Genomic DNA, 23,133 nt, shown 5'->3' with positions numbered 1-23,133 from the left:
CACCATAAATATCTCAGGCCACTTCAGTCAAAAAAAGAGTGCTGGCCCTGCTCTAACTGGATGTCCCTGGATGTGCTCTGCAATGAACATCTGGGTTGTTATGTATCACAGAAGTCTCTCCCTGCCTAAACCGTAAGCCCCTGGAGAAGAGAAGCCTGTTCTGTGGTTGCATTTTCATCAAGAACTAGCTGATTTCCTGGCTCGTGACGGGGCTTCATTCATTCCCTGAGCTCTTCTCCAGGACAGCAACATCCTCGCCCAAGTTTATACAGCTGTTTAGTAATAGTCTCCTGGCCTTCAGTCCAATGTACTTTCCTTTTACTTATTAGATGCCTCAAATTAGAACCAAGGATTCTCATAATGCCATGTTAGGTGAGCCTGGAAGGTAGCTTTTGGGGACCCTGAGAAAATTCCCTTCAACTGTCCCTGGGCCAGCTAATTGCTCAGTGTCCCCATACACAAAGAATGCTGTTGGCCCGTTCTGACTGCATCCACTCAAGCGGCAAGCACTGAGCAGCAGTACAGGTTAAGCCCATGCCAGAGTGTATAGTGGGTACAGGATGAGTGGGATGCAGAGTTTACCCTCAAGGATCATCGTGCTTGGTGGGGTAAGAAAAGATGAAAGGGGTAACTCCAGGCCGAGCTGGCTGTATCAGGCCCGGCTTACCCACCCATAACGGTCTCTTCACCAAGTGAGGAACTGCTGCTAATACGATCAGGCAGAATCTTCCATGCAGGGGTACCAAGTCCAAGGGTGGGAAAGTCAGGGAGGTTCAGATTTCCTGTCCTTGCACTTCCTGCTCTGGCCCTTCTGGTGGCCAAACCCTTGGAGGCCTGGATGGCTGGACATTCTCTCCATCGACCTCATCCTATATAATGGGGTGGGTTGTCTTGGCACCTTCCACCTTCCTCTGCTCACTTTCTCCACACTGCAGCCCAGAGATTGTGAGATTTAGGCTCTGGGTCCTGGGGAGAGGAAGATCGTGCAGGTCATCCCCATGGCAAATGCTGGCAGCGGATCCGCCTGCAGCAACCGGCCTTGAATGATTACTAACACGATGATGATTCCTCCCCATCATGCTGGTGCTTGTTTACAGCTTCCTTGGCAGTCTTGGGATAGAGATGATTATTGGGAGAATTTGAGGGTTCCTTGGTTATAGAAGGCTGGCTAGGTTCACCAACATTGTAATCTAACCCGTATTAGCAGCTCCAGCTTCATGGAGAAATTACAATGAAAAAGAATCAATCCCTCCTGTGTTGTATGTATTTTATAGTTTACAAGGCACTTCCAGAGGCAGAAGAGTAAGAGGAAACGTATGAGCGTTTGCCGTAGAGAGGATTATTTTCCAAATGCTTGTTAGTTTCCTTCATCAGTTTAAGGGCATTTGCTGCAACTATTTAAGAAAAAGAAAAAGTTAGAAAACAGCTAATAGTTTTGAAGGAGTCTGCAACTGGACACCAAATGATTTTTTTTTGTTTTTTTTAAGTAACAGATTTGGACATTTTCATAAAAGTAAAGCACTAGATTGTTTTCATCCAAATTTGTGTACCGCAAGCATGCCAGTGCCTCAGACAATTAAATGCGACAGTTATGGGTCACAGTTAAGGGCTTGGACCCTTTTCCTCTTTGTTTATTCCCAACGCACATTGTTTGTAAACTTGCATATAATGTAAGTTTAGGGGCCAAGTGCAGCAGACGTGTCATCTTCCCTGTGACAGGAGGGGAGGGAGCACTGGTTAATGGATGAAGATGTCAAGCTGTGCTCCATGAGTGTCAACAGCTGCATATTTATCAGTGTGCCATAGGCCCGCTCAGACTGAAAGACTTCACTGTTTATTCACAGCAAAGACACTTAATTAATGACTAGGCCTAATCAGGCTGTCTTATTATTTACAGTGATACCAGTGTGGCTTAGCTCAACTGATATGCAAACAAACCAGCCTTGAGGAAGCTTTAATTAATAATTCTGAGCTAGGCCTTCTGAGAGGCCCCATCACAGAGCTCTTGGGTGATTTACAACATCTCCTTTGCCACGTTCTCATGTCCCCTGCATGCAGATGAGTGACCACCCCAGCAGGTCTTCCTGTTTGCACTGCTCTGGGCCTTGTTGATTACAGAAACGTGCTTATCTTTGCAGAGGACTTAATGGAGATGGATGCCTCAAAGGGAAGAAGACTCCTGGCGTCTTTTCTGAATGTGTTGCCATTCAAAAGCATTTCCATTCACTTTAGCAAATCGAAAAAATTTAGTTTAATTTTGCTCATTTGGGGTTCACAATCTAGTTGGGAATCAGATATGACCAGACAAGGTCAGTCGTGCCCAGTGTTGACCTGGCGAGGTTGGATGTGAGAAAACCAGTTAGAAACCTTTGCAATCCATTGGTCAGAGGACTCCTTATCTGGGTATAAAATAGGTTCCAAGTGGGCTTCCCTGGTGGCGCAGTGGTTGAGAGTCCGCCTGCCGATGCAGAGAACATGGGTTCGTGCCCCGATCCAGGAAGATCCCACATGCCGCGGAGCGGCTGGGCCTGTGAGCCATGGCCGCTGAGCCTGCGCATCGGGAGCCTGTGCTCTGCAACGGGAGAGGCCACAACAGTGGGAGGCCCACATACCACAAAAATATGTTCCAAGCACTGGACATAGAACAGGGAAATTACATTTGAGGTATTTCTGGAGGCAGAGTCAAAAGATTTGACATGGGATTGGATCGGGGGGTGAAGGAGAAAATAAGACCTTGGCTGAAGAGGATGTGTCCTCATGCTTGCTCAAAGTAGTTGCCGTATATTTTTCTCTTGAAATTTTAAAAAGTCCTGCTTTACTGTCTTCTTGCATCTAGTGTGGCTGAGGGCAGTTTGGTGTCAAACAGGCATCTGTTCTTTTGTAAGTATATTTATGTATGTATGTATGTATCTATCTATCTATCTATCTGTCCATCTAATTTTCCTCTGGATACACTCAGATTTTTAAAATCTTTGTTGCTCTTAAATTTTACTGTGATATCCAAATGTGAGCTTTCCTCATCTATCCTGTTTGGAACTTGAGAAGACTTGAAATCTGAAATTTTATTTTTAATTCTGGGAGAAGCTTTTGTCACTATTCCTTCATCTATTTCTTTCCTTTCTTTCCTCTCCTTCTCAAGCCCCTATTATCTTGATTTGGAAAATCTATTTCACCCTCCATGTGTCTTAGCTTTTCTCTACAGTGTCTATTCTATTCTGTCCTACTGCATCCTGGGAGAGTTCTCCATCTGAATTTCCAGCCCTCTATATCATTCTCGGTTCTATTCATCTACTACTTCCCCCATCAATGTGTTCTCTATCTAAATCATTATACTTTTTCATACCAATTATTTTCCCATATGGTCTCTTATTTCTGCTTTATAACACAACTCTCTTCCCTTATGCCTTTGGGTATATTTATAATCTTATTTTAAATTCACCAGTGCCTGGTGTTTGCTTTGTGGTCTTTCCTTTATAGTGGTTGCAAGAACTCAAATTTTGGCTTCTAAGTTCCGCTCCTCTGGATGGAAGTCCATCCAAGGAATTCCAGACTCTCCAGGGCAAGGAAGCCCTACTTCAGAACTGGAACATTACTTTGTCTCACACTCTGCTCTTTCTTTCTCTCTCAGGCCTTGGAGCCACCTTCTCCTTCAAACAGAGACAACTTTCTTTATAGAGTAGTTTTTGGCACTCGTGTCAAAAGCTGCTGAAATCTGCTGCTCAGTTTACACAGGACGGGAGGGTATATGGTGGAATGGAGTTTCTTCACAAACAGTCCTGAAAGTACCCCAAATTTCTGGTCCATTTTTCGCATACTTACCTGTTTGAAGTGTTTTAATATTTCCCTTAAAAAAATCTGTGCATATTCTATCAGGAAGATATATGAAAAAGACAGAGAAGTAAGTGCCATTTTGAACTGAAATCCCAGAATTCCCACTTCAAATGAATTTTTCAAGTGTCAGTTGGACTTCTGGTTTTGAGACCTGTTAATCTATCTGACTGCATTAAAGGATAGATACAATCTCCTTTAAAATATAAATATATGAAAAACTAAATAAAGAAGTTAGGGTTATGCTGAATGTTTGTTGAGCTGATGTCCACTTAGTGGAATATGTGCAAATATACTTCTAGCTAAAGTTTAAAACTGACAATTGTCAATATTAGTTGTTAATTATGTTGCAAGCCAACTTCCGGCAGATCTGCTGAGACCTTTTACTCTTGTTCTTATTTGCTGAATGCAGCTCATTTTGAGTAGCTGTAGCTCAGATTTGTTAGCATTTCGGCACTTAGTTTCATCATCTGCTCTCAAAAAGTAATCATGATTACTAAGGATTAATATCATGTCAAAATTTATACAAAGAATTAGGCAGAGTTGGTTCACACTTTCTAGAAGCTTACAATTTTAAGGAAATTCTGACAGTGACACAGAAGATATAGAGAAGTTACCGTTCTTATTTTTTAAGTGATGCAGTCCAGATTCTAGAATATTCATTTATTAATATGCAAGAGAGGTATGCATTTGCAGTAATTAACTCACAACTATCCAGGACATATTTCAGACCATTCAGCCATTGCTAAGTGTCTTAATCAGTTTTAGAAACTATGGTTCTGTTACAGTTACTATGTCATACTTTTAAAAAGTTTCCTAGAATTATTGCACCCAACAGTTTCTGAAATTTAAGATAATTGGTATTAAGCTGGGCAGAATGATGCTGCTTCAGCCCAGCGAACTTTGGATTGCGAGTTACTAAAAAACCTGCCATCTTCAGCTTTGGAAGCTCTATACTTTCATTCTTCGCAGATTACAGGAAACTTTCAAACTTACTTTCTCACTAGCCTTTGAGAAATTCTGTAGAGTGATACATTTTTCTCCTTTTAAGATGTAGTTCACAAAATTTTCCCTTGGAAATCTGAAACTCAAGGTAGTTTTAAAAACTATAACGTAAATGCACCTGAGTCATCTGCATCTAAAGCAGATTTCTCTCTACACAGCTGAGCCACTTAGCCTCCCCCTGAGTCTTCCGACACACTGGGCTCTGGCAGTCTGGTGGCTAAATGTGCCTTGTTCTTTTCCTGGGCATTCATATGTCTAGTTCCCGCTGATGAAAATAATCTCTCTATTCCCCTTTAATATCTGAGCACTATTCCTCCAGGTCTCTGCCTAATTTTTCACTCCCTAGTACTCACTTTATGGAACCCACTTCCCAGCAGGTGGGGCCTTGTGTGATTATCATCCCTGAATTGTCCATCTTTCCTGATAAGCTCTCTGCTCTGTAAGGAAACCCACTGAATCTTATTTTCCTCACCACCTATAACCCAATCCAGTGCCTGACACATAGTAGGAGTTTTACAAATATACTTGTTGAATGTAAAACGACATTTGTTAAATCTGAAACTCCAGGGAAATTGTATGCCATGACTTCAATATTTAAGTTCACTCTGAAAAACTGAGGTTTTCTTCATTACCTCTTTTTTCTTTTCATTTTCCTCTCCTCCTGAGATAGTCATATTTGTCTGATTATTAACTTTAATAAGGCAATAAAATTAACTTGTTCTGAAACTATATGCCCAATAGGTTAACCCAGAAGCTATGTAGAGAGTGAATCCTAGAATTTGGTTATCATTTGACATCATTTTATCTTAAAAAGTCACTCAAATGCACTGGATCTCCTTTGCATAGGTGATGCTGGCCACTGAGCAAATGAAGTTTGTGCTTAGAAAGCGTGAAAATATGCTTCTACCTGAAACTGGCATATAATCCTTCTCTTCACATCCTACTGGACAAAGTTTCATAGCCACCCCGGATTTCAAAAGAGCGGTTAAGTTTAATTGTTCCACATGTCCAAGGAAGCAAGGAAAGCTAGAAATAGTGGTGAGCACTGAAGAAATCATACCAGCAGGACCAGGTACGTCCAGGAAGTGGAAGCCAACACAACCCATGTCAGGTTGACTGCTATGGAAAAATGCCATCCATTGTGAGACATACGCTGGGGACAGAAGTCTTCAAATTTGGTGAAGAAAAGTCTATCTTAGAGTGATGAAATATGGTATCTGAAAACTGCTTGCATTCCTTAACTGGAAAGTGTTCAAATTGGAGAAAGTCAAAGGCCAAGTTCTTTAACCAGTTGAAACATTCCTAGTACTTGTGGAAAATAGCCTTCAAGGTACTTTAAAACATTTTGAGGCATTTAGTGATCTTGTTTTTAAAATCACAGATGCCTATGTTTCAATATTCATTGCAAGTTAAAATCATTCACAGTTATTTGGTTTGTTATGCAACTTAAGTTTTAGTTTCATTACTAACAAACACTTGAGCTGAATTTCCAAGTGTGTTAATAATTTAATAAATTGAATGTATGCTATTTAGTTTATTAAAACTTATATTTGAAGCATACACATTTATTCTAAGTTCTAAAATTTTGAACATGATACACGTATTGTATTTGCTGGTTTTACACAATTCCTTGGTGCACCTTGGTGAGGGTGCACCAGAGCCCACCATCCAAAAGTTCCTGGCATCTGTGGGAGATGTAGTGCATTTCTATGCATTTCTGTTTGAAGACTGAAATAACAGAAAGAAAAAAAAGAAAGAGTGTAGGGCTATAGGCTTTCTAGCAATTGCATGATTACAAGTACTTCAAATATATTCACAGGTAAATATTTGGAAAAACTGTATTTCTGATCCCTATAAAAACTGAGTTAATTGGCCAGTACAAATTGATGCACTAGTGGCCTTCAGTGTGTTAAATTGTAACAAGTAGAACTTTTTTGTATATACTGTTTTTATTTTTTCAATATTGAAAATAGTCACTTTGTTAAGATGACACATTTTGTAAAACTCCTTAAGCACTTGTATGAAAAGGCTGGGTTTGAAAATCCTTGACCTTGCATGCATGCATTTTACAGCTTCCTTTAAAGAAAACCATGGGCAGGCACAAACATCTTTGCCATCTTACATATTTTGATTTGTTGTAAACAACAGTTTAAGCTTCTCTTAATGACCAAAATAATCAAACATTAAGCGTATACTTTAGGTACATTTCTTGGGAAAGCCCCTGTGCTATAATATTTTGAAGACTTCTGCAGATTTGTACTAACAATGTGGATTTTTTGGCTATAGGGTGATTTTTTAAATGTTTTACATGTTTGATCATGCATTACATTTATAAAGATGCCCGCTCAGCAGAATTTTGCTAAAAAGAATATTTATTATACTGATTATTTTATCACTGTGAAATAAATTTGTTTTTTTTAAATACATAATGCATACTCATTTTAAAATACAGAAAAGTATAAAAAGAAAGAAACATCACTTGAGTATTTGCCACCTTGAAATAGCTACCATTACTATTTTGGCAAATATGTCCTCATATGGCTCCACCAGGGAAGCCCGTCGTCATACATCTCTTTATGGGTATGTGCGTACGTGTTTAAGTTTACAGCAACAGTACTGCATCATGTATGTTTCCTTGTCTTCTGCACCTTAGTCTTGTTTTTGTTCCTCCCTCTCCTCCCTCAGGTCCCTGCCCATACGGCCACTCCAGGGCGACCACGTGAACCCTTTGTCTTTGCTCCTTTGCTTCGTGCTCACAGGCTCTCTCATGCAAACGCACATCTGGGGTGCGACTGGTGCCTCACCAAAATGGGGTGTATTACATGTCCTTCTCAGCATCTCACTTTTCTCACTAAATAATAATATCTTTAAAAAGTTTCTCACGTTAACTGATAGAGGTTTGGTTATATTCGTTTTAATAGCTGTGTAATATTTATGATATTTACTTAGAATTGTTTTGTTTCCATTTATTTATTTTTGCCTATATAGGCCTTGACAGGTGGATCAATGGCATTACTTCCTCTGGCTTTCAAGAGTCCTCTTACTTCATTCTGTACATCACTCTTAAAATGAGGGAATCTTTTTTTTTTTTTTTTGCGGTACGCGGGCCTCTCACTGTTGTGGCCTCTCCCGTTGCGGAGCACAGTCTCTGGATGTGCAGGCTCAGCGGCCATGGCTCATGGACCCAGCCACTCCGCGGTACGTGGGATTCTCCCGGACCGGGGCACGAACCCGTGTCCCCTGCATTGGCAGGCGGACTCTCAACCACTGCACCACCAGGGAAGGCCGGGAATCTTTATTTTATCAGAGTCTAACTACTAGTGAATTAAAAGGTCAGATTACTAAGAAAAAGGGAGTAACCCTCACAAGCAGACCCAGCAAACCTGTCTAATTGCAGACATAGCTGACATGGAAAATTATATTAATGTCTAGGTTATTTCATAAGCCCCAGCATTTTACATATACTTCATATTTATTCTAAGTGTTTTGGCTATTTTACCATGTAGTGAGATTAATAATTTTTTAATGAGAAGTTATATTTCCGGGTGAAGCATTAAAAGATGAACAAAGTATACTGGTGATAGGTCATAAATGCTAACTTAGTGCAAGAGAGCACCCTCAACTTAGTTACTACTAGGTTTATCCCCATATAATAAATCCGACAATAACTCTGAATCTCAACAGTGCACTGGATCGATAGCAGTAAAATAGTAACTTCTCTTTTTTAGTGACTTTGCAAATTCAAGGCCTGAGGCTAATGGTTTTATGAGCACATAACTCTGTTTCTCATATTTTAACTATAGCAAAGGAGATGGATCTTTGGTTTCTACCAATTAACCACTTGTCTCTCTTCAATACATTCTGCCCCTTCTGCTTTCAGTGTGAGAAAGGGAAAGAGAGAGTAGAGATCTTTTCCACAAAGAACTCAAATAGACCTCCTTCCTTTAGCAGGACTGCTGTTCAGTGCCTTCATTTCCATGTGCCACGGAGACCCAACATTTGGGCACAAGGATAGCAACTGTGACTCATTATAATGTTCCCGAAGAAATGCTTAAGCCTTGGAAATATTCTGGCAGGAATAAAGTGAAATTATTTTTCTCCTTTTTGCTACTGAACCTGTGACAGCAACAGAAGCTGTGTTTATAGACAGAGGTGATTTCCTTCTCTGGTCGGCTGCTTCCGAAATGTATGAGCGCTTCCCAAAATACACGTCTTTTGCAAATACTTGAAATTAGCATTTATGAAAGAGACAAACTGCACATTGAGTGTCAAGTCTACCAAACTATAAAATGCTTGAAAGGAAATTGCGCTTAAGAAGGAAGAAAGCTTTTTTTCACCTTGGGCGTGATTTCTCAGGAATTTTAGAAATTGAAAGCAATTTTTCCTAAGAAAAGGAATGCCTAAATTAAAATGAATATGGAGTGAGCCAACACATACCCGTAGAAAAGCAAGAGAGACCTTTTACCTACCCTGCTCACACTGTCACTCCTGAAGCCCCCTCCCTCCCTCTAACCGTCCGTGGCAGAGCAGTTATTAAGGGTAGACTTGGGACCTCTGTCCACAGAGGAGTTTTCAAACTTCCTCTTGGAAATCCAAGCAATTCTCTAAACAAATGGAACAACAGGGTTCTAACCATAGCATCCGTGTATGCAAAATGGACATAAGAGGCAAAGTCGAGGCAGAGATTGCAGAGTTATATTTCCATGGAAGAATTAGCTTAGATGTTTCTTCCAATCTAGGAACTATTAATTGACAGACTTTATGAGCCAGGAAACCTTCAGGTCTAAATCAAGAGGACAAAGAGAAAGGAAATTAGGTGATCATAATGGTGGTGTGAAGTTTCCTTTCTTTTTATGTGTTTCCCGCTGCACTTTGGCTTGTGTGACATGGAGCTGCAGCCCCATACCCAGCTGTCTGTACATTTCTTTAAGTCTACATTTGGTTGAGTTTCTTTTCTTATGCAATATGGTTCAAAAATGGCAAGTTTACCTAAAATTATTTTCTCACCAGTAATAAATCAGAATGCCAACATGTAAACCTTTACTAGTCATGCCCTTTCATTCTGTCTTAGAAAAAGTATTTTTGTTTGCATGACATTAATCTATGGGGAATTTTAAAAGGAAGCACTGAAAGATATAGGCGATACCTATTCTCCCTCCACTTGCAAATCTGAAAATAACTTCTAAAAATCTAAAAGATACTCATTTATATCCAGCAGTGTGATATGCATTGATTTCTTAACACTTTCTTTATTCCCAAGGTACCACACTTTTTCTCTGATAAACTGAAGAAGTCGTTTTGTGAAAAGGACTCCTGAGGATGCTCTCCCGATCCATTACTTATTCGATGAAGAGCCCGGGGAGAGAAGGAGTAAATATGGCTCCCAGCGTGAGCACAGATGGCTTCATTCAAGGCTGAACGTGCAACTCAACTAGCCAATCAAATCGCACTGCTGTCCTGAAAAAATCCTGGGGATTCTAACATGTTAATCAAAAAATGTATGAGCAAGACCGTCAAAATGAGTGCCCTGCATTCCACTGTAAGTTAGCCATAAGTGCGCAGGGGACTTTTTTTTTTTCCTGTGTAATTACTAGTTTTTATTATGTATTTGTACTGCATCAATCATTCAGAAAGTATAATGGATAAAGTAAATTGATTTCATAGCTGAAGAGCATAAGTCATGTAAGCATATCCACTAGGCTTAAACAAAATAGTAAAAATAAGAGTGGGGTTTGGAAGCAGGGGAAGATGAATGATGGAATTTTAATCCACTCCAACCCATCGTGTAATGCAGCACAAAAAGCAATTCATCTACTTACCCATTTCCACGTGGTTTATCTGCTAATACCTTGGTATTTAAGGAAGAGTATTAGACGAGATCAAAAGAGAGAGATTGTAGATTATATTTTCTCCTGTTAGCATTAAGAAGCTCTTTGGGAAGCTTTTATAGATGTGGGCATTCAAACCAGGAGAGATCACGAGGTTCCATAAACTTACAGTCAGGGAATGTCTGCGTTTTCTCAAGCTTCCCATTTACTTGGCCAGGAGGTCTTGGCTTCAATTCCTTCATTCATGTGGTGGAGTCATAAAGCCAGACCTGTCCAGTCCAAGGTTGTGTTAAGATATACAAACACACACACCCACACACACACACAGGCACACACACAAACAGATATAGGACAACAATATATCTACGTTACAATATTTTTAGACAATAAAGCATCCTATAAATGTAAGTGATAATGACATCCTGCCAAGAAAACTCCTTAGAAGAGATAGGTTTACAGTTTTGTTTTTTGGTTTTGAAATCTCAGTTTTCATCTTGATGTACCCACTTGGGATGAGACATGATGAAAGCCTTCTCTCTCTGTGTTCCTTGAGATTCTCAGTGTGTGCAGAGCCCACTCATTTCAAAACCCAATGGAGGACTCAGAAGAGAAAGGAGAAATGTTTATGTACAGTTTCATGCATTTCAATTCATTATATTGCTTATATGGCTTAGCACAGACCTGGCACATAAGCACATAAAAGGGACAATGGAACAACTTCTAAATACCCCTGCTTCTGGCTTTGATATAATACATGTAAGGGCAGCAATAAAAACCACTTAATTGAGTCCTAGGTTTTGACTTAATCCAAGACTTTAAACATCTTTTCTAAAGCTCATATAATTTATAGTCATATCACTTCTATGAGATAAGTATTCCCTCCTTTGCATTTGAGAAGCCGAGGCTTGGGGAGACAAGGTGTGTCCACTACCTGAACTCCAGAGCAGGACAAGAGCGGCCTCTGCTCGTCGTTGTGACTGGAGGACAGTATGGGAACCTCTGAGCAGTGTTCTCACCTGAGAGGTTCTATTCATGATGCTCTTTAACCGGCTTGCTGTGGTCCCTGAGAAGTAGCCCCACTATCATTAACCTCCCAGAGCAAACCAAATTAATGCCCATATTAAAATCTGTCTATTTCAATCTCAACATTTAGAGAGAGAATAAGGCATTAATTTGCTCATTTTATTGAATTTGTCATACATGGTTGGGAGCAGCGGTTGGAAGGACGTTGGGAAAGAGATTTGGAAGGCTGATTGGGTTTTCGGGAAAGTGCTTGCCTAGCAACTAGCCAAAAGCCGGGCAAATATATCTCTTTGATGTCTTATGCAATTAGGTACTTATTTTCCTTTATTTTTTTCCTTTATTATTATTATTATTTTTTTTTTTGCGGTACGCGGGCCTCTCACTGTTGTGGCCTCTCCCGTTGCGGAGCACAGGCTCCGGACACGCAGGCTCAGCAGCCATGGCTCACGGGCCCAGCCGCTCCGCGGCATGTGGAATCTTCCCGGACCGGGGCACGAACCCATGTCCCCTGCATCGGCAGGCGGACTCTCAACCACTGCACCACCAGGGAAGCCCTATTTTACATTTTTGAAGCACAGGAATATATCAAAATAACGACTAGAAAGGCTTATGTAAAACATAAGCTACCCTATCGCCTGTGAAAGTGGTAACTCTATCTTCAAGTACAGGGAGTGAGAAAGCATCGGCTAATTTTCTATTCTTCGTTCCACATCTTTCTGTGCAGGTAGGAAGTGATGGAATCCTGTGCTGTTAGCAATGATAAGAATGATGAAAATATATGTACATAATTAAGGCTAAATCCTGTAATAAGAAAAATTCCAATTATTTTCACAAGCACATATTTCAAAACTTTTGTTCAAGTCCTGAAAACAAATCCAATTATCTGAATATAATTCTTAGACATTACTTGATAAACATGAGAGTAGTGTCTATGTCTGCATGATTAAAAAAAAAAAAAGCAACGTTTGTTTTCACCTGTTAAATTTTAGATTTTCAGCCAAATGAATTCTTTTGCAGCTCCTTCTGAAAAGACTTTAGAGAAAATGTCATATATTTATGTTAAAGGACCCCTGGAGATATGTGATTAGTACAGTCATGCATATATTCAATGGAATCAAATCTGCTTACAGAGTTAATTTAAATGACAAGACAAGAACTTCTGGGAAAGATGTCCGCTAAATTATATGTTTACAAACTCCTCTGGCTCTTCTCTTCAATCCACAAAAATAATGTACTCAGAAAGTAATACAAAGAACTAAGAATAGAGCAAAATTCCTCGCTCGAACAGAAAACTTCAGAGCATACAATTTGGATGAAGTGGAAAACATTCTGGACACACAAGTGGTGACCACAGCATGTTCTAAAAAGCCCTATGGATCCCTGGCTAAGTGAGAGACGTGTGGTAGAGGGTGAGAGGGATGGGGGCACCTTGTGTTGAGGAATTTCCCTGAACACGTTTGCAGCAGAGATGGGAAAGAAAACAAATGCAGCCAAATAGCGTTTAGGACAAAAAAGGGCGTGTAAGTACAGCCTCAAAGCACAGTCAGAGTAATCTTCCCTCTGACTTGTCTTCCCAAAGAAGAGGGGTAGGGTCTGCAGTAAACCTCCTTGCACTTCACCGGTCTAATTTGTTTCACCATCATTAGCTTCCCATCTCAGAGCAGGACAACCCATTGAAATGTGGGGCTTTCTGGAAGAAGCCATCCTCCCACCTGGGAACTGACCTATGAAGCAGAGTTTCTGATAATTCTGAGGAAAACCATGAAACAAAGCCTTTCCCACCCCAGCTGTCTCCAGGCTCTCAATGCTTTTCCAATCCCTTCAGGCAACTGAACAGCTGGACAGAAAACACACGACATTGGTGTCTGGTCCTCCAACAAGAGTTCAGAGGAAGACCCAAAAGGTGCTTAGGGAAAATAGGAGGAGCTTCAAGAAGCTGTTACTTCTATTAAGTTTAGGCAAATAGCAGGACCCACTGGAACTGCCCCATCAAAACTGGGTAAACAAAACTCAACACAAAAATAAAATGGTATGACGTAGGTTAAAATATTCGACACTAAAAAGAAATAAATCAGTAAGATTTATCAATGAGAGCTGAAGAAATGCTTTTCCCAGGACACAGGAAAAACACTGATTTGCATCAGATTCTTAAAGAAATTAGATGCCAGCAGAATAATATTTTTGAAAAGTCTGGCATAATTGAGTCAAGAAATTGTGCAGAAAATAACAACATTGTGGAATTAAAAATGAGTTAGAAATGGTAAATAATGAAACCAACAGAAAACTAGATTGGCAAAGGGGAATTCTCTTGACAAAAATCACACAAGATGCAAAGAAATGATGACCATTAGAAGAATATAGAAAATAGAGATTCAAATACTGATACTTCCAGTGATCAATAAGCAATCATCAAATCCAGTGATAAAACAAAAGCTATTCAAACATGTATTAGGAAAAAAAAACCTCGCCTGAAATAAAGGGACATGAACATTTGTCAAAGGAACTTGTCATGTTCCCAAAAAATGTGATAAAATTCTTCAGTACAAAGAAGACATGCCCTGGTAAAGCTTTTGAACTTGAAGATTACAGAAAGAACCCCACAGACCACAAGGCAAAAGAGGCAAGTTGTTTACAAAGGTTAAAAAAAAAAAAACACTGATCATAAACTTCTCAACAAATTTAAATATTAGAAAAGTAAGACAAATATCTAAAAATTTTAAAGGAAAATAGATGTGACCTTATTTCCCCCCATCAATAATCTGAGTCACAGTAACTTGGATATTTTGAAAATTAAAATTTAATATGTAAAGATATACCAGGCAGAAAAAAAAATAAGCACTTTGGTAGTATGCACAGTAGCCCAATCAGAGGGATGAGGCATGTACGAGAGGTGAGAAACGGATAAACATCATGAAGTGCCTCGTGGAAGGAACTGATAATTCTTTCTGAGAGGATGGAAGACAGAGGAGTTCAGGGCGGGGGCAGGGCTGGGTGGGTACAGGGGCTGGACGGGGCGGGGGCAGGGGCTGGGGCAGGGGCACGGGTGGTGGTGGTGGGAGCTCTTGACAATCTCTTCAGTTTCTGCAGCTATGTGTTCCCACCTCTCCTCCTTGACCCATAGCATTCCCAATTCCAGGCCCAGCCCAGAGGGTCAGCTTTTCTGACTTGGATGGTCCCCTCCTTGGCTAGGGACTCCTTGAGTGACACCTTGGAGGCGGTGAAGTGACAGAGGAAATGAGAAGAAGGGAAATGCAGGCTCTCATGGGTCCAGGACCAGGTGTCTAGCCCAGACTGCAGTGAGGTAAGTCTGTAAATAATTACCTAAAGAAGAAACAATTCAAACATCCTTGACTCCTGAGCATGATGAACTTGTCTCCCTTAGAAAAATAAAGAACAAAAAGCAAACGATGCAAAAAAATGAAGATACAACAGCAATAACAGATTATGTAAAAATAATTTTTTAAAAGTTGACAGTAAATGGAAAATCAAATATTAGTTGATCTAAGAAAGAATGGCTCTTTCACTTATATAATTTTAATTCATAAAATTAACCTTAAAAGTTATATGTTCACTCCAATAAGTACTAAGGTAACATCAAATAAAATTCTGTATCTACTCCATGTTTTAAAAATATATGATACTTTTTAAAATGATAAAAGAAGAAGTCAATGATAACCCATAATGAAAACTTCATATCTGAACTGAAAGCCAGTATGAGCAGCAATTTTAAAGCACTAACAGCATTCCCATTAAAGCCAGGAATAAGGGAAGTAAATAAGGAAATTAGGCAAAAGTGCAAATTAAGAAGTGGAGATACCAGAAAGTTGTAGGCTTCTTTTTCTCTATTTGTAGATTTTGTGGCTGGAAAATAATAAATCAACTGACGAACTACCAGAAAGAGTAAGAGATTTCAGTAAGATAGAGAGTTAAAACATTTACATAAAAACCAAGAAAGTAGATTATCTTGGTCATCCAATTGCTGCAAATTTAGAACACTGATAGAACCAAATATAACTGAAGGCTTAGAAGAATGTGCACAAGTTTGCATTACCAGAGAGAGTAGATATTGGCACACCTTTCTGAAAAGATGTTTGCCATCATGCATCAAAATTTAAAAGTGACATATCATCTGATGTAGAAGTCAAATTTCCAGTGATATTCTCCAAGGACAGTGCATAGGTATGCCCAAGTATCTGGGCATAGTTGTAACAATATTGCTTACAGTAGCAAAAAATAAAAATAAAATATTAGTAAATAAATCATGGCATATATGCCATATATAGAAAGTGGAACGCCATGTAACATTAAAAATGGTGATGTAGGGACTTCCCTGGTCGTCCAGTGGTAAAGAATCCACCTTCCAGTGCAGGGGATGCAGGTATGATCCCTGGGCAAGGAACTAAGATCCCACATGCCACTGGGGGGGGAGCTGAGCCCGTGCACCACAACTACTGATCTCCTGCGCCTCAACTAGAGAGCCTGTGTGCCGCAATCCAGAGCCCGTTTGCTCTGGAGCCTGTGTGCCACAGCTAGAGAGAGAAAACCCGCAGGCCACACTAGAGAGAAGCCCACACGCCTCGACGAAGACGCCGCGTGCTGCAGCTAAGACCCGATGCAGCCATAAATAAATAAATAAATAAATAAATAAATAAATAAATAAATAAATATTTTTAAAAAAACAAAGAAAGTGGTGATGTTGATATACGGGTATTAACTTAAAGAATGTCTCTGATGTGTATCGAAAAGCAAAACACTTTTGAGAACAGCACGAGCAGGATGACTATTTTGTAGACTTGCTGTGTTCCACGAGCATCACCTGTGTATTCATCAGGCCTCTATCTGGAAGTTGCAAACAAGAAACAGTGTTTTTCTCTGAATTACGGGAATTCGGGTGAATTTTACCTTCATTTTATGTTACATTTTTTAGATTGCTTCCTTCTTTGCTTTCTCCTGCCCCCTCCTTCTCTCCCATGTTTTCTCCTTCTTCTGCTATTAGTTTGTGTCAAATTTAGTAAAGAAAAAAGTTGTATTCATGTTGGAAGATAACTGAATCAGACTATGGTTTTCAAGAATATTCAAGATCTTTAGATACTTTCAAAACCCTTTAAAAAGTGTGTGTGGAGATATACATGCCTACATGTCTGGAACAGTATGTGAGAAACCCAGCTATTAGCCAAGAGTTTTAAATCAATAAGAGACGCACATTTAGAAGCCACATGATATTTGGGGATTTATTCTCCAAAGATAATTACACTTTTGTCATCCTCTATTGTACAACTTGTCTCTTTAAATGATATTTTCAAATTGCCCCATCAAGCCTGGATGAAATATTATCACTGAGGGCAGTTGACTACATCCTATTATTCCCATGGCAGCAAGCTTTGTTACCATAAAATTAAGAGTGAGAATTTAAAGTTTTGCAGTTGCCAGTGAGTTTTCCAGCTTTTAATTTCAGCCCCCACCTTTGGAAAATCCTGTGCTGTTGTGAGTTTCATAACTACTGCCTTTTGCGGAAAGCTTAGTCCAGACTCTTAACATGAAAAGTGTTTTTGCTCTTTCCCTGTGGCCCAGAGCAGTGGTTCTCACGCTTGAGGGTGCAGCAGATTCTCCTGTAGGGCCATTAAAACATGCATTGCTGTGCTCCACCCACAGCTGCTGATACAGGAGGTCCAGGATGGGTTCTGAAATTCTGCATTTCTCAGGAGTTCCCACGTGGCTGATCTGCTGGCCCAGGGACCAGACTGGGAGAACTAGCACACGGTAACCTAACTTATTTACAAACCTTTGTTTCCCACCAAACCTATTAATGATGCTCTTGAGGATATATTAAGAGGGCTGAGACAGCAAGCCTGGGATACTTTTGGAAGGAGGCAACATGAGTTCATTTCCATCATACTTTCACAGAGTTCTGAAAATGAGTGTGGCTGTAAATGGATTATACTTAACCCAAATCTTGGCAGGACTCATGCAAATCGGACAGCTGGAGTAAACGAAATTTGCTAGACTCTACCTATTGTCTTTATTCCCTTCCTAATTGCCTTTTGTGGGAATCTGTATTTGTGGTGAGACCCTTGGGTCCGTCCTTATAGGTACTTATTTTGCCCTTTGAAGTGGGAGCAGTGATATACTCACTACTATGTATAAAATAGATAATCAACAAGGACCTACCGTATAGCACAGGGGACTCTAGTCAATATTCTGCAATAACCTATATGGGAAAAGAATCTGAAAAAAATGGATATATGTCTAACTGAATCACTTTGCTGTACCCCTGAAACTACCACAACAATGTAAATCAGGGATAATCCGATATAAAATAAAAACTAAATTAAATTTTAAAAAGAAAGCACAGATAGCAAGAAGGAGAGAAAAGAGAGAGATTTTAAAAGGACCTGGACTGAAAACCAATGTCTCCAGTGAGCTTCAAGGTCTGAAACAATATTATTCTAATACGTAACGAAGGGAGGTAATTTCTGCAGGGGCTACTGATGGAGAGCCAGAATCATCTCACCTTTAATTCCTGAATTTGTGGGTTTGCTAAATGATCCTGGGCACTTCCATATTCTAAAAATGTGCCTGATAGGAGATGTCTCCTTCCCCAGGCTTCATTTCTGACAGCAGTCCATTAAAAGGATTATACATCCTCATTAGGGGATATTCATGTTCATTGTGAATGATATTCCAAGCTAAAACAGGAAGTTTTTGAATTCTGTTTACTTTGGCCACTTACTCTTATTTTCTTATCACCGAATTTTATTTGTGTGTTTTCAAGAATGTTTCACTTTCTCATTAAGACTTTAGTCCCACCTTTCGGAGGAGTGAAAGTTGAAGAGGGGAAGATTTTGTTTCAAAACAAAAGCATATTGTTAGAAGACAGGAGCGTGGTCTTAAGTGGGAATTAGCTTCCAGGGAGGTGGTGAGTTCCGAGTTTCTGGAGTTTTCCCAGCGTAGGATCAACAGAAACAACAATGACACTGCTGCTGTGGAACAGGCTCCATCGCTGGCGGCTTCCAGTGATGATTTCATTTAAGGGAGAAAATACTATTTTTTCACCTGTGTGAACGTCCTGTCGCCCTCCCCTCCCCTGTCCCCCCTCACTCGCATCATTTGTTGTACTGGAAATACTGGCAGTGGCACATGGCCTGAAATAACTCCAGATTCAAGAGAACAAGATCGAACTTTCAGTGCCCAAGATTTAATAATCAAAAATGTCTAGGTCCCAAAACATGTTTTATGAGAGTTAAAATGGGAGATACGGGGCTTCCCTGGTGGCGCAGTGGTTGAGAGTCCGCCTGCCGATGCAGGGGACACGGGTTCGTACCCCGGTCCGGGAGGATCCCACATGCCGCAGAGCAGCTGGGCCCGTGAGCCATGGCCGCTGAGCCTGCGCGTCCGGAGCCTGTGCTCTGCAGCGGGAGAGGCCACAACAGTGAGAGACCCGCGTACCGCAAAAAAAAAAAAGGAAGATACAGTCCCTCTGCCTCAGGTGGCAAACAGGCCATATGTCTGTGAGACTTACCTCTGCACAGGTATTCCTGGTATGCGACAAGCCTCAGAAATCGGAGGAATCTCTCCAGGATGGCAGCCCTGCCTCAGCCCAGCCACAGTTACAATCCTCACTTGTAGTTGCAGGGGGAATTCCAGCCTAACCAAGTGTAGAAAAAGATGCAGGCAAAAAAGGGCCAAGTTACACATGTTCATCACATAATTTTTCAGCCGGCATACATCTTCTTAAGCAATAAAGATGGACATTTACCTCCAAAGGTCTGGCAGCTGTATACACAGGATCCATGTTGACTAAGGTCCCAAGGCCCCCAAGCCAGCCTGTTTCAAACAATATTCATGGAGCCCATCGGTGGGTATAGAGACAGATGCAAGAGAGCTTTCAGATTCAGAAATTTCAGGGACTTTAATTTGGTTACCAACTCCCGGTCCACTCCTGCTTTCTCTCTTCTTTTAAAGAGTCTTTGGTTTTAGTCACTTTTACTTTCTGTCCCTGTTTCATATTATTCATCCAAGGTGTATCAACAATGATTAATCCATACTAGGCTATTATGACGTTGACCGTATAACATTTTGTTAAATTGACCAAACCACTTATATCTGCAGGGTGGAAAAAGCAAACCTGTGGGAAAGGAGTAATTCACTTTCACATGCACTTTGTGAAGGTTTATTTTAGAGGCTCTGGGAGAGAAAGGGCAGTGGTAACCTAGTAAAAGGATTTCTGTAGGAAGGTCTTTCACAGGATATGATGTCTTTCTTTTGAGCTGATTAATAACTTTATTTTGTTTCTGGACATCAACTGCCCTAGAACACAAGGACAGTACTATTTGTCAAGCAAGATGCCTCTACACATTACTTTCAAATAAAAATTACCGTTTTCAAAGGGTGTTTTCTTTAGAAATCATATTCTACTCTGGAAATGGGGTTAAACCAATATCTTTGTTACCTGTTGCTGAAAGCAGATCCATATGGGGGTATCTAAAGGGGGGGAGTCTGGGCTATTTCTAAACACACGTGTTTTTCTATTATGACAATAAAGAAGTCCTGGTTCCAGCACACTCATTTACCTGTTGAGTTCAAAACACCACAAGTGATAGTTTTTCCATTTCATTCTTTTATTCTGACTCCGTTACTCAGTCTAACGAAATATTTCCATTTCAGTTATAACTGCAAATCAATTAAGAGGTTCTAGTGGTTGATTAAATCAATCAAAGTAGCAAGTGTTTAAATGGAGTATCTTCTGGGTGAATCTTTATTATTTTACTGGTTCAACAGATCTCGGCCCTCTTAGGGGTATTAGAAACCTGATATCATCTTCTCTTTAGAGAGTTATGCTGTAGCTGGGGAGACCAAATATAAACACACTGAAGCTAATTAAAAAGACTAGATTTAAATAGACATCTTCAATAAAACATGAGGTGGCACGTGGTAGTATATGATTAATGTTTAATTGAATAGTGAGGCTGACTCCACAGCTTCAGTGTGAGTAGTCTTGCAGAGATAAATGTCAACCTGATAATTGCTAGAGTTGATCTGATGGATCATACTGGCGGAGCTGTGCCTACTTCCCTCAACTCCCTCACTTATCTTACTCCACACCAGGTACCCTCTCAAAATATCATGTTCAGTCATTGAATTCTACTGCCCAGGACAGACCAAGCCCAGTCTCTGTATGAGCAGCTGATGTGTTCCAGTGTTCAGGAAGAAGAAGGACCATGTGAGTCATAATGGACCAGGAAGGAGTCAGGAAGGATGGATGATGTGGATCTTCAGCTCAATTCCTTAAGGATGGTGAAATTTGAAAGAGTGGAGTGGAGGCTTAACGCTGTTTCAACAGGAAGGTAGAGAGGAAAGTGCAAGGAGCACTCAGGGCAGATTAGTCGGAAAGGACAGGCTATGTGGACAAAGACATTGGAAAGGAAGGTATCAGCTTATTAAGACAGTGACTTGGGAGTCATCTGCCTGGAAGTGACGACTGACGTTGCAGGAACAAATTAGATCAACACCGAAGAGAAGGTGAAGAGGAAAGCCATGAGGCCTAGAGCTTGAGAGGAGGAGGAGAAAGAGAAGGGCATCTGTATATCCAAGGATGAAGCCCTCGTTGCTAAAAGAGATACCAAGGGGATTGGAAATTGGCGATGGTTTGGCCCAAATGCTATAACAATCAATATTTTTCATTAACAGAGTGCCTTGAAATTTGATTTGATCTCATTTGCAGACAGTATCACTTATAGATATTTATGCTTCTAAGTTCAGATACGGAAGCTAGCATTAATCAAATATATTAGCTCCTTTTAATTTTTCTCTGTTACATTTATGCTTGAGCTAGTGAGACCACTTTGGGATATCTATCTCTATAAAAATCTATATATTGAGAGAGTGAGAGAGAGATGTTGTATGGTTAAAAAAAAAGAGTCCTTTTTGGCAATTAAGTGAATGGTTGATTCCCTTAATATTCTGAGAGCAAACACAGCTATCATTATGAATCACTGTAGTTGATGAGTCTAATTCTTTTTCATGCCATGATAGCAGATGCTCACATTTGAATCTTCCACAGACAGATCGGTCTTTGTCATCTCCTCATACATATTCCAGCATCTGTACTGGAGTTTTGATGTGCTGTACTGGCTTGAGGTAGCAGCATCACTTCTGTGAACTAGCAAAGCAGCTGCCCAGGAAACCAGAATAAAACAGCGGTGAAATTGCTGTTCTTTGCAAAATCGACAGTGACGAGTCTGAAGACTTGGGTGTGAACGGCATCTACTTGGCTAATCCTGGCTTTCTGGAGGGGTTTCCTCCATAGACGAGGTAGTTGAAATGTAACACTGGTCTAAATGTTGTATATAGCCTTAAAATGAAAGTACCAGTGGTGCCAAGGGAAAAAGCCTTCCCATTGTAGGTCACTGAGGATGCTTATGTTTTGTGGTTTGAGGGGAAGCCACAATACACACACACATGTCACAAACATGCATGCCTTGTTCCTGATTATAACACTACATGAGATTTTAGTTTTTGCTAAAATGTGGCATAAACTGCATTAGAAAAGAAATCATTTGAGTATTTGTATTTCTGTGAAAACACTGCTACTTCTATTAACCTGGATCCTTGAAGGGAAGGGAATTTTGGTATTATTGTTTTCCTTACCAGGATAGGTGCTCAACAAAGATCCCATGGCTACTGGTATGAGTTTCTTAGGGCTACCTTAACAACATGCCACAGGCCAGGTGGCTCAGACAACAGACATGTATTCTCTAGCAGTTTGGATGATGGGTTCCTTCTGAGGTCTTTGAAAGACAGTCTGTCCCAGGCCTCTCCCCAAACTCCTGGTAGTTTGCTGGTGATCTTTGGCATACCTTGTCTTTTACTGCTTTACTCAGATCTCTACCTTTCTCTTAACAGGGCATTTTCCCTGTGTGCATGTCTGTGTCAAAATTTCTCCTTTTTATAAGGGCATCACTATTGGAGTAGGGGCCCACCCAACTCCAATATGACCCTTCTTGACTAACTATATCTGCAATCACCCTATTTCCAAATACTGTCACATTCTGAGGAACTGCTGGCTGGTTAGATCTTCAACATGTAAATTTGGGAAGGGACACAATTCACTCTCTCCTTTTGTCTCCCCAAATCTATGTCCTTCTCACATGCAAAATACATTCACCCCATCCCAGCATCCCCAAGTGTTTCCAAAGATGGCTGTGCCATATCTTCCATTCCACATATGTTTTTGCAATTTGACCTCATCATTTTCACATTGAGAGGTAGACTCTTTTTACCTCCTCTGATTCTAGACTGCTCCTGGACTGTTCTCATCAACAGAAGGTGGTGGGAATGATGTTATATAAGTTCTGAGGCTGGGCTTTGTGAGATCTAGAACTTCTACCTTTAACTCTTGGAATGTCTTTGCCTGGGACCCAGCCACCATGTTTGGATGAAGCTCAAGCTG

The sequence above is a fragment of the Mesoplodon mirus genome (genome assembly GCF_964341445.2).
Source record: "Mesoplodon mirus genome assembly, chromosome: 10".
In the NCBI taxonomy this organism is placed as follows: Eukaryota; Metazoa; Chordata; class Mammalia; order Artiodactyla; family Ziphiidae; genus Mesoplodon; species Mesoplodon mirus.
Note: the sequence above shows the minus strand (reverse complement) of the source record.